The sequence below is a fragment of the Miscanthus floridulus genome, chromosome 1 (genome assembly GCF_019320115.1).
Source record: "Miscanthus floridulus cultivar M001 chromosome 1, ASM1932011v1, whole genome shotgun sequence".
Classification (NCBI taxonomy): domain Eukaryota; kingdom Viridiplantae; phylum Streptophyta; class Magnoliopsida; order Poales; family Poaceae; genus Miscanthus; species Miscanthus floridulus.
In genome coordinates, this window is record NC_089580.1 from 187,063,656 (window position 1) to 187,076,575 (window position 12,920).

Sequence of the window (12,920 nt, forward strand, 5' to 3'; positions counted from 1 at the left end):
ATGGGGAATCATGGCCTTCGTTCTTTACAAATACTTATATTTGTACATGCAAAAACATAGGCAAATGCATAATTGTAACAGCCCAAATAATTCTAAGCAAGTTATGAAGCGTATACATGTGCATCATACGCACTTATGAAAAAAAATTAAGCATGTTTCGAATGCTTTTGAATTTATTTTCAAATTTAAAACCTTATTTTTGGTATATGCTTTGTCAAAGAACTTTTGTTTTCACCATAATGGAAATCGCATGATAAAATATTTTTTTTTGAATCTTGATTTTAGATGATTTTTTTCATGTCTTTGAAAACCGTTTGGGCCTAAACAGTCAAATATGAGAAAATTTCTTATTTGGTCTTGGTTTAAAGTTGTCTTTCTTCATGAAACAAAATTTATTATCTATTTGGTCTCACTCAAAGTTTCGTTTTCTAATCTAGCCTTACCGTCATCTCCCGTCTCACCGTTAAGTGGCACATGAAATGACCAAACTGCTCCTGAGACATTACGAGAAACCAAATATCACCTAGACAGCATAACAACATAATTTTGAGCACTTTGAATTCAATTTTTATAACATAATTATAAAAATTGGATTCAAAGTGCTTAAAAATATGTTGTTATGCTGCCTGGGTGACCTTTGGTTTCTCATAATGTCTTAGGGGCAGTTTGGTCATTTCATGTGCCACTTAACGGTGTTAGAGGAGGAAGATGACGGTAAGGCCAGATTGGAAAACGAAACTTTAAGTGAGGCCAAATAGGTAAGAAATTTTGTTTTAGGGCCAAGAAAGAAAGACAACTTTAAACCAGGGCCAAATAAGAAATTGCCTCGTCAAATATAGCCTTTTGGGAAGAAATTTTAATTACAAAACCACAAGAGATATAATGCTAGATCAAAGAAAAATGGATCCACAAGAGATATAATGCTAGATCAAAGAAAAATGGATCACAGCTAACTTATAACATCTACTCAACATTTAAACTTAGTTTTCAAGATCTCTAAGGGCTCCTTTGGATACCCCAATACCGCTTCATCTGTTAGATCTGTTTGGTTACCCTATGAGATGAAAAGTTTGTGTTTAGAATTAGTAAATTAGTTCACCTTTTCTATCCAATGCGTGTATTGTATTGTTGAAAAATTATTCATGGTACCGATTTTCCATATTGCAATTACATTTTTGAAATCTTCATTTTTTTCTAAGTTTTTTGAATGTTTTTTTGGGTGGCCGGGATTTGTATCCCTGTGATGTCCAAATGGTACCCAGGAATTTCTTTCCCTGGGGGTTTCCTGTTACCCATCGGGGGAGGGGTGACATCTGCAAGGGAGTGTTCCCCTTGTGTTTCGTTTGGATAGGGATAGGGATTAGGATAGAGAACATTGTATCCTAGCCATTCATTCTTTACGCTTCATTTAATCCTAGCCGTTCATCCATTTCCCTTTCCCTATCCTACCCCCTATATCCATGTATCCAAACGCCACCTCGGGGGATGAAACCCACGTGTCTTTTGCTCCTAGCATCCAAAGAAGCCCTAAGTATTTTATTTTGGATCGACAAGAAAAAAGTAGGCATAGCTGGAATTGAATAAGGAACGACGGTTTCTCCCTGCCCCTGATTGTAACACCTCGGGTGTTAGCTTTGCATAACTTGACTTGCATAAAATGAGCATGAGCATCAAGCATCCATAAATCATCATTTACAATTGAAACATTTGATCGAAACATATGAAACATTGCTTGTTATTTCATGTTTCTTAGAACATATGCATATGATCATGTATAAATGAATGCATGTGGGTAGTGCTAGTCACTACAACACCTTAGCTACACTTAGGTTAACTAAAGGAACTTTGTTCATGAAGGCCACATTTCTTGATCAAAGCATTTAAGTGTTATTTCATGTGTTGACCTGAATAGCTATATGAGTGACTACTACATGAAATGCTTAAATGACCTTGCAAATTGTTTTAACATGCTTAGAGTATCATCATGAACAACTTTGGTATTTAGGGCTAGGGCTAATTTGGTCATTTAGTCAGGGTTTGAGTAGATATCATGTTTTCAAAGTGACATGTTTGACTAAAGTTGAACTAGGTGTTAGAAACCTTGCATGGAGGAGTTCACTAAAGCAAAGTTGTAGTGTTTGACATAAGAAACAACTTTTATTTTTATGTCATGGACTGATTTAGCTTCTAACATGTTCAAATTAGACTCACAAAAACCAGCTTTTCACTGTTTTCAACACTTCAAAAATTCTTCTAAGTGTTTGCTCACTAACAGCCTGACAGCCGATCTTTGGGATGACATTGCTCCTTAACCGTTGCGAATTAGGTCTTGATCGTTTAAGACGAATTACAGATGGTACTTAGGGCTGCAACTTTTGTGAAGATTGTGAGCACTAATACTCCACGGATTAGAAGATCTAGCTCTATGAAAAACCGTCGTCAGGCACTGCATCAGGTCACTGAACGAACTGAATCGCGACGTCAGTGGCCGACACCGGCAGAGTTCGCGCGCCGCGTGTCCCCGGCGACGGCCGCGCGTCGCCGTTGCTCTGTCCGCGCGGGCCACGCCGCGTCTGGGCGCGTCTTCAAGTCGCCCGCACCCGCCCGCACTCCACCACGCACCCCATTTGCTTCGCCTCGGCCCTCCTTCCTCGCCGCAGCAGCCCAGCTCTTCCGCGCCGAGAGCCGCCGTCGCCATAGCCAACGCCGGTCACCCTCGTCGGTTCTCCTCCACAGCAACTGCTCCACCAGCACCCCCACGTCTCACCGCCTCCACCCGTGCTCGCCATTCGCGCTTGGTAAGCCTCCGCCGCGCGCACATGCTCGCCGGAGCTCCGCCACCACCCTCCGTCGCCGTGGCCAGGCCTAACCAGACCACCCCAGGCCACGAGAGCGCGCGCACTAGCTTCCTTGTAGTCTGTAGATGCTCGGCGTAGCGTTTGTTTGAGCCGCCATAGCCTTCACCGGCGCCCCGCCGACGTCCCGCCTCGCCGAGCCGCCATGGCCGCCGCCGTCGTCCTTACCGTCGACGTTAGGGTCGGCCAAGGGGTTCAATAGAAGCGCTAGGTTGAGTAGGTCACGCCGTGAAGACGTTACCGCCGGTGGGCTCGCCGTCGACGAGCCGTGGCCGCGCGAGCTTGCTCAGCGCCGCCGGCTCTGTTTCGGTTTCACTGACAGGCGGGCCCTGCTGACCAGCGGGTCCCACCGGTCAGCGACAGTAGTGTTGTAGGCTAGTTCAAATATTCCAGTTTTTGATTTGTTTTGTTATTTTTGTATCTTTAGATTGGTAGCTCCAAAAATGTTGAAATAAATATGGTTGTGTTCCTTAGGAAGTGTAGTATTTAGGAAAATTATGTTCTTGGCTTCAACAGTAGAAATTTCTGGAGATTTAAATAGGGATTTCAACTGTGCTTTTGAATGCATTTAAAATTGTTTATTCTATATCTAGAGTTCCTGTGCTCCAAAAATTATGAAATTTTTGTGGTAGGCTATTCTTGTTATACATGAGCTTGGATAAAAATTTGAGGACCAGTGCATGTGTAGATCTATAGTTATAGATTTTTCTTTTATAAATAGTTAATCCTTGCATGAATTTTTATAAATTAATTATAAGTCCAAAATTCATGAAATTTGTTGGAGATGATACTAGTACCATATGGATGTTAAGAAAAATAAGAAATCTATTGTTTGACACTTTTCAATAGGATTTTCCATTTATGCTATTTCAAGCCTTGCTTCCTTATCATTTTTGTATAGGATGTTCTACTTAGTAAAATGACATGAAATTTTTATAGTAGCCCTTTGATAGCATTAGTAAGACTCTGTAAAATTTTGAGAATTTATTAAGCACATCTGATATATATTTATTATTTAACCTAGATATCTAAATAAAATAATAAAGGCAATTTAATAAATAGTTTGGGCTTTGCCATTATATTATCTTAACTATGTTTGGTATGCTTAAACTGTTGGTAGGTTCTAGGTTGTCAATTTGTGAATAATTACATGAAGTAGAGGTGTTATTACTTTATATTGCATGTTAAGTCATTTCCGGACTGATTCTAGGATATGATGAGTTACATGTTGAAACAAGTGTAGACTGTAAAAATGGTTAATAACAAAGTTGTAGAGAAATTGATAAGCTTTCCAGAAAGTCCAGGATCACTGTTTTTGAATTTGTAGAACCCCAGTTATGAGTGAAACAAGTAGCTGCTGGTTATGGTGTAGTCGATGCATTGTAGAAATAGTTAAGTAATAATTGAGAAGAGATATGCACCTACTCAAACAACGCGATGCACTTGTTAACATCTATGCATTCGTGATACTCATACCATACTCATGCATCTAGGATCGGAGGAAGAAATCACGTTGCTGGAATTCGAAGAAACAGAGGAAGGGAACCCGCAGGAGAATCCGCAAGTCCCCGCTCCCGAAGGCGTGGAGCAGAACCCTGAAGAGCTTCCGGAGTGCCCTGACCATCGTCCTACTTCCTTTCTGCGAGGCAAGCCCCGGAGCATTATAAGTCTCCCAGTAATTTACAAATGTTTACTTACGTATTGATGATTGATGCATTAGGTTATAAGAGTTGAATGAAACCACTTGATGCATGTACATTCCTTGTCCAGATATTAACCCTTTAACCGGTATAGGTCCAGGATCGAATATATGCTTAGCCATGCTTAGACCGGTAGAAGTCGGGTGATGTCCTGTCACCTGCGAGATATAGGTGGATACCGGAGCACGGTTGGCTATATCTGCTATCGTGGAACAGAACCATGTGGTAAAAGTAAATTGAGACTGGACGGGAGGTCGATAGGGAAGCAACAAGGCATGGAGGTCTTGGGTGTGGACTTATCCCCGTCTGTGTCGATCAAGGACCGTACCGTTGTTGGAACTTCTAACAAGATTGAACGCATGCCTCTCACTTAGCTGGCCGGATAACTCGTTCCGACCGTGAAGCCGAGTAATTCAACTCAGGCCAGGAATCGTTCTGTTGTGCGCTCCTTCCGGGGAACGATCAGACTGAGCCCAAGGGCAGGTTTGGCCTGAGCATCCTGGCATCTGGTGTTCCAGATTGTGCGGCGCAGTACGAACCCGCGAAATGTGTACCGGAGTTGTACCAAAGGTGACCTAAGGCTATCGTGGCTGATAGATCTGGGTTTGTGTTAGGAATAAATTCCCAGCTGGTGAAAATCGATTCGAATCGCCGTCTCTCCCGGATAGTGAGAAACTTGGCTAGCTCCAACATCGTAGTAACTGTGTTATGAAACGTGATGGTTCAAATGAATATGGAATTGCAATATCTGCTATGGTTACTATTGTATGATTCTAAATAACATACCACATGTTTGGCATAGGATAGTTGCTAACCTAGAAATGGACAGTTATAATTAACTTGATAAAAGAATCATAAGTGTACAAAGATTAATCGCCTTTTTCGCAAAAATGTTGTCAAGTTACGTCCACTTATACAGCCTTGCATAATCCTTGGAGTCATTTTATTTCTGGTTCATGACGGGTAAGTCTAGCTGAGTACCTTCTCGTACTCAGGGTTTATTTTCCCATTGTTGCAGATGGCACTGTGTATCATGGTTATTGCAAGAGTTGCTTCTATCCCGCTGTGGATGAGGAGTAAGCCTTGGGCAGGCTTCCTTAGTAATTCCTATCCTTGCTTTTGTGGACCGTGATCTGGTTTGGCACTGTATTAAACTATGTTGGAAAAACTTTATCTCGAACTTATTTACTTCCGCTTTGTTTATCAAACTTGTTTTGTAATAACTTTTATTCGTACTCTGATGACGAAAAGTATCTGTGAACTTTATGTAATATGTGGCATGCATGTTGAATCCTGTACGATCTTGGTTGTTGTAAATCGTTTATCGAGACCCGTCGTGGTACTCGACGGACTACCGGGTTTATATGAGTTCAAGTATGACAGTGCGACCGCTTGCGGATTACCATTATACTTGTATTCTTATAAATTGGTCGGTTCTGCGACAGCTGGTATCAGAGCGGGATTCAACGTTAATTGTCACAAGAGTATTTAAAACAAAAGTTTTTGTTTCCGAAAACCCTTCTCTAGCAACTAATAGTTATATAATAGGTATTTGAAATCTAAAGTGTGCCAATGATCACTTTCCTTATGCCCAGATTAAGGACTATTAGGTGGCTATTTAAGTACTAACATGGGGGTTTTTACTTCATCGTCCATACGGCGTGCTATAGTATGGATGCCATTCACTTGAGTGGTAATGTATGGATCAAATGCCTCTACGCCAAGGTAAGATGAGTGTATGACCGCAGGATGTGAGCGTGCGGTCGGGAAGAGTTAGCTTTGGTACGGCTATGTATGCATGCTTGCATGTGTATATGGTACGTATTTAATTGTGGGTTTAAATTATTGTTGGGTAGATTGATACGGAAGTATATGTATGGGGATACATATATGGAAGTATTTACAATTACATTGTGCATATTCTTTATGGGTTTAGGGCTGAAATGAAATTTTATGCAGGTACACTAACAACGAAACGTGTAGCTCGACTAGTTACGCTATTTATGAGAGAACGTATGTATGCCACCGTGTCTACCGTTAGAAACAAATTTTTCCTAAGTTTGTGAGGACGTACGGCACGAGCATGCATCATGTTAAACTATCATTCACATAATTACAATTGTTCCTCCCCTTATAAGACTCTTACTCGGTTATATAACTCTTATCCATTATGGCATTGTCTCACCAAAGGGTACATGTTGATGGTGCAGATGGCACGCACCAAGCAGACTGCTCGCAAGTCCACCGGAGGCAGAGCTCCTAGCCGTCAGCTTGCTCCACGTACCCGTCAACGTCACACGTTCCTTGGAGAGTTTGGGATGCCTACACTTTTATGGAGAGTGCTCAGCTATGTAGGCTATCCTGATGGAATGGAACCCCGCTACTTCTGGGCGAATGAGCGGTTGGGGGAAGGTCTCTTAGTTACTGTGGAGGTAGTTGTCCGTCCCCGAGGTGACGAGTCTGAGTGGACAGGTTGGTGTTATGAGTCGACTGGCAGGACTGCTGAGGAAGCAGCTGGCAGGGCAGCCTTTGGAATCTTGAGGAATATCATGGAACGTTTTCCTCAGGAACTGGCAGCTGCTTTGGTTGGAGTCTTTCCAAGAGGTAATCCCTTCACTGACTCATGGCAGCAGGCAAGAGGAAGACCCTTGGAAATTGGTGCCGCAGAAAGGCAGAACAGCGATAACCCTGCAATGAGCGCCATGTTTGCAATGATGAGGGTGTTAGATGGAGTTGAAGGTAGCCTCAGACGTGTGTCTGGTGCTCTTGGTCATGCCCGCGAGGACCGACGTCAGCTTCAGAGGGAGCACGACGCCGAGATTGAAAGGCTCACCGAGGAGATGACTAGGTTAACTCATCAGCGGAATGCAGCCTGGTCCAGGGAAGATGTCCTAAGAGCCCGACAGTTCGAGCTGGGACAGCAGCTGGCCAATGCGGAAGAATACAACGATAATCTGCATGAAGAGGTTCACCTACTGCACAATCAGCTCCACCCTTATGTACCACCTGGAGCCGCAGAAATGGATCTAGAAGGGTACGAGGAAGAAGAAGAAGTAGAACCTGGGGAAGGAGATGATTCTGCGTCCGACCTCGATAGTGATCATGATGAGGATTAGATCACTTAGCGTGTAGTGGGAAGACTAATGTATCACCTTTGTTTATGTAATGGACCTGTAGTCCAAATTGGCATTAGTAACCAGACTATCATGTAATGTTAATCGCACGTTGGGTAAACGTCAATGCAATTCCAGTTCTTTGTCGGTAATCACGCTTTAAATTGCATGCGTTATGAGCACGATAAGTGGTCAAATTGGTGATGTCATGTTGCGAGAATGAATTATTATGCCTCTGTTTTTATTGTGCTTTTGAGAATTTTCTCCAGTAATTTCAGTTTGGCATGAATACCTAATTCATCTGCAATCTCTTGACATCGACCAATAATCGCTTATTGTTGCAACTTCGCAGATGACGCGCACCCGTGCTGGAGCTAGTAGCGGTCAGGATGGCAACCAGGATGATTTGCCACCCCCACCGCCACCGTCTGCTCAGGAGTTCTTTACCCAGTTCTTGGGTAGCCAGAGGACAATGGAAGAAGCTTTGCGCCTCATCGCGCAAAACACTGCTCGTGGCCACCCACAGCAACCAGGGGCCGAGCCAAATCAGCACAGTTCATTCAAGGAGTTTCTGGACACGAAGCCTCCGATCTTCAAGGTGGCTGAGGAACCACTGCAGGCCGATGAGTGGCTGAATACCATCGAGCAGAAATTTCGTCTGCTGAGGGTCACCGAGCACCTCAAAGCTGAATATGCTTCTCATCAGCTGCAAGGACCAGCAGGAATCTGGTGGACGCACTTTCTGTCGTCTCTGCCTGCTAATGCGAGAGTGACCTGGGATCAATTCAAGCTGGCTTTTAGGGGACACCATATTCCCCCGGGCCTGATGCGCATGAAAGCAGCCGAATTTATGAGGCTCACTCAGGGAACCAAGTCACTCACAGAATATATGCACGCATTCAACAACTTGTCAAGATATGCTCCCGGTTTCGTGGATACAGAAGAGAAAAAGATTGAGAGTTTCAAGCGAGGGTTGGGTACCAAACTAATGAAGACTATGGCAAATTCTCGATGTGCCACGTACAATGAGTTTATTAGTGATGCCTTGACCCAAGAAAACCACAACAACATGCATGCAGTTGCTAAAGGCCGCAAGAGGGCCTATGAGGCCGGTGCATCCGGATCTTTCCAGTCAAAAGCGCCTATCACAGCTAGGCCACAATTCCGTCCACCTGCACCCAAGTTCAGGCCCCCACCACCGAAAGCTCAGAATAACAGGCCATAGAAACCATTTCGTAAGGCATTCACTATTGCCTTACCAAAAGGGAATGGTAATCAGGACAGCTCCACCGGATTCAAAAGTAATCAACCTTGTTTCAACTGCAACCAACTGGGTCATTGGTCCAAGGAGTGCCCCCACCCCAAGAGGAATGGCAACCCAAACCAGAACAATCAGAGGCAGGTGAATGCCAGGGCACGTCAGGGACAAGTGCACTATACCGCCGTGGAGGAAGTGCCCGCTGGAGAGGTTGTCACGGCCGGTATGTTTCTCGTCAACAAACACCCCGCTGTTGTTTTATTTGATTCAGGAGCTTCTCATTCATTTATGAGTCAAGCATTTGCATCTAGACATGATCAAGAAATAATTGAAGTAAGTAAAGGGGGTTTTAACATAAGTTCAGCAGGGGGAACTGTTACTACCAAAAAGATAGTCAAAAATGTACTCATCTTGATACAAGGGCGGGAGTACACCACAGATTTGATAATATTGCCGGGGTTGTCGATAAGTGTAATCTTAGGCATGAATTGGATGAAGTATCATGGTGCTCTTATTGACACTAGCACCCGTACTATCATGTTGAGAGAACCCACGGGAGGGAATGCTTTTCTAGTTCCACTCTCCCGCGATTTCGAACCCCAACATTTAGCCTGTGCTATCCAAGCCACCACCATATGTGATATCCCAGTGGTTTGTGAGTTTTCGGATGTATTTCCAGAGGAATTACCAGGTCTACCACCGGATAGGGAGGTGGAATTTAAGATCGAATTAGTGCCAGGTACCGCACCCATATCCAGAAGGCCCTATAGAATGCCACCCAATGAGTTAGCAGAACTTAAAGTTCAATTGCAAGATCTATTGGACAAAGGTCTTATCCAACCTAGCTCATCTCCGTGGGGATGTCCGGCATTGTTTGTGAAAAAGAAGGATAAGTCGCTAAGGATGTGTGTAGATTACAGACCACTAAATGCTGTGACCATCAAGAACAAATATCCGTTACCCCGCATCGACATCTTGTTCGATCAGCTAGCGAAGGCAAAAGTATTCTCCAAAATTGACTTAAGATCAGGTTACCATCAGATAAAGATCAGACTGGAGGATATACCGAAGACTGCTTTCTCTACTAGGTACGGCTTATACGAGTATTTGGTTATATCTTTCGGACTAACAAATGCTCCAGCCTATTTCATGTACCTAATGAACTCGGTATTCATGCCCGAACTCGATAAGTTCGTGGTCGTGTTTATTGATGACATATTGATTTATTCAGAAAATGAGTCAGATCACGAAGAGCATCTGAGGATTGTCCTATCCAGACTAAGGGAACACAAGCTTTATGCCAAGTTTAGCAAATGTGAATTTTGGATGAGCAAAGTGCCTTTCTTAGGTCACATTTTATCCAGAGATGGAATCTCAGTAGACCCATCAAAGGTGCAAGAGGTCATGGATTGGAAAGCCCCAACTTCGGTGCATGAAGTTCGGAGTTTCCTAGGGTTAGCAGGATACTATCGTCGGTTTATTCCAGACTTCTCAAAGATAGCTAAGCCTATGACCAGATTACTTCAGAAGGATGAGAAATACAAGTGGACACCAGAATGTGAAACAGCTTTTCACACCCTCAGAACTTTGTTGACTACCGCACCAGTGCTAGCACAACTAGACATTGAAAGCCTTTTGATGTATTTTGTGATGCATCAGGAATAGGTTTGGGATGTGTACTTATGCAAGAAGGGAGAGTAATTGCATATGCCTCTCGGCAACTGAGAAAACATGAAGCCAACTACCCTACACATGATTTGGAACTTGCAGCCGTTGTCCATGCACTAAAGATATGGAGACATTACTTGTTGGGCAATGTATGTCATATCTATACTGACCACAAAAGCCTCAAGTATATCTTTACCCAGCCAGAACTGAACATGAGACAACGTAGATGGTTGGAATTGATTAAGGACTATAATTTGGAAGTGCATTACCATCCGGGTAAAGCAAATGTAGTAGCTGATGCACTTAGTCGGAAGTCCCATTGCAACACTATGGAAGCACTATTGGAAGATGGATTCAACTTGCTACATCCTGCCGTACTCCACAATATCACAATCAGTTGTTCGCTTGAGAGCCGAATCATAGAGCTACAGCGGACAGATGTAGGAATAAGTCACATCAAGAGAAAAATGCAAGAGCAAGAGACAAAACACTTTAGATTGGACGAAAGAGGTGTATTATGGTTTGAGGACCGGCTAGTGGTGCCGAAAGACCGTGAGCTAAGGAATCAGATTTTAGAAGAAGCTCACTCGTCCAAATTGTCTATCCACCCGGGTAGTAGTAAAATGTATCAAGATCTAAGAAACCGTTTTTGGTGGACTAAGATGAAGAAAGAGATCGCAGCCTATGTTGCTAGATGTGATAACTGCAGCAGAGTGAAAGCCGTCCATATGAAAACCGCTGGATTACTTCAGCCCCTGCCTATCCCAGGATGGAAATGGGAGGAGATCGGTATGGACTTTATCACAGGCCTTCCAACAACGCCCCAAGGTCACGATTCAATCTGGGTCATTGTTGATCGTCTCACAAAGTCAGCCCATTTTGTACCAGTTCACACAACATATCACGCGGGTAAATACTCTGAGTTATATGTTTCCTAGATCGTGAAATTGCATGGAGTACCCCGGACCATCATCTCAGATAGAGGACCACAGTTCATAGCTCGTTTCTGGGAGCACTTACACCAAGCTTTGGGAACCAAGCTAATCAGGAGTTCAGCTTATCATCCGCAAACTTCAGGACAGACAGAGAGAGTAAACCAAATCCTAGAAGATTTACTTAGGGCTTGTGTCATATCTTCAAAAGGCTCATGGGAGAAATGGTTACCTTTAACTAAATTCTCCTATAACAACAGTTATCAAGCGAGTATCAAGATGGCTCCATTTGAAGCTTTGTATGGCAGAAAGTGCAGAACTCCATTGAATTGGATTGAGCCCGGTGAAAGGAGATATTTTAGTATTGATTTTGTCAATGAAGCCGAAGAACAAGTACGTATCATCCAACAACACATGAAGGCAGCTCAATCAAGACAGAAGAGTTATGCCGACAGAAGAAGAAGACCACTAACTTTTGGAGTAGGTGACTATGTGTACTTGAGAGTATCACCCATGAAAGGTGTGAAGAGATTTGGGATGAAAAAGAAGCTTTCACCAAGATATGTAGGGCCATACAAAATTTTGGAACGAAAGGGAAATGTTGCGTACAAGCTACAACTACCACCAGAGATGAGTGCAATATTTGATGTGTTCCATGTGTCTCAGCTAAAGAAATGTCTTCGAGTACCGGAAGAAGCTATTGCACCCACCAACGTGCAACTTCAATCGGACCTGACCTATGAAGAAAAGCCAATTCGAGTATTAGAAGTGATGGAGAGAGTAACAAGGAGTAAGATCATTAAGTTCTATAAGGTGGTGTGGAACAATCATAGTGAACAAGATGCTACATGGGAAAGAGAAGATTATCTGCAAGAAGTTTACCCCGCCTTTTTCCAAGAATGGTAGGTCTTGCAAATCTCGGGACGAGATTTTTATAAGGGGGAGGGGCTGTAACACCTCGGGTGTTAGCTTTGCATAACTTGACTTGCATAAAATGAGCATGAGCATCAAGCATCCATAAATCATCATTTACAATTGAAACATTTGATCGAAACATATGAAACATTGCTTGTTATTTCATGTTTCTTAGAACATATGCATATGATCATGTATAAATGAATGCATGTGGGTAGTGCTAGTCACTACAACACCTTAGCTACACTTAGGTTAACTAAAGGAACTTTGTTCATGAAGGCCACATTTCTTGATCAAAGCATTTAAGTGTTATTTCATGTGTTGACCTGAATAGCTATATGAGTGACTACTACATGAAATGCTTAAATGACCTTGCAAATTGTTTTAACATGCTTAGAGTATCATCATGAACAACTTTGGTATTTAGGGCTAGGGCTAATTTGGTCATTTAGTCAGGGTTTGAGTAGATATCATGTTTT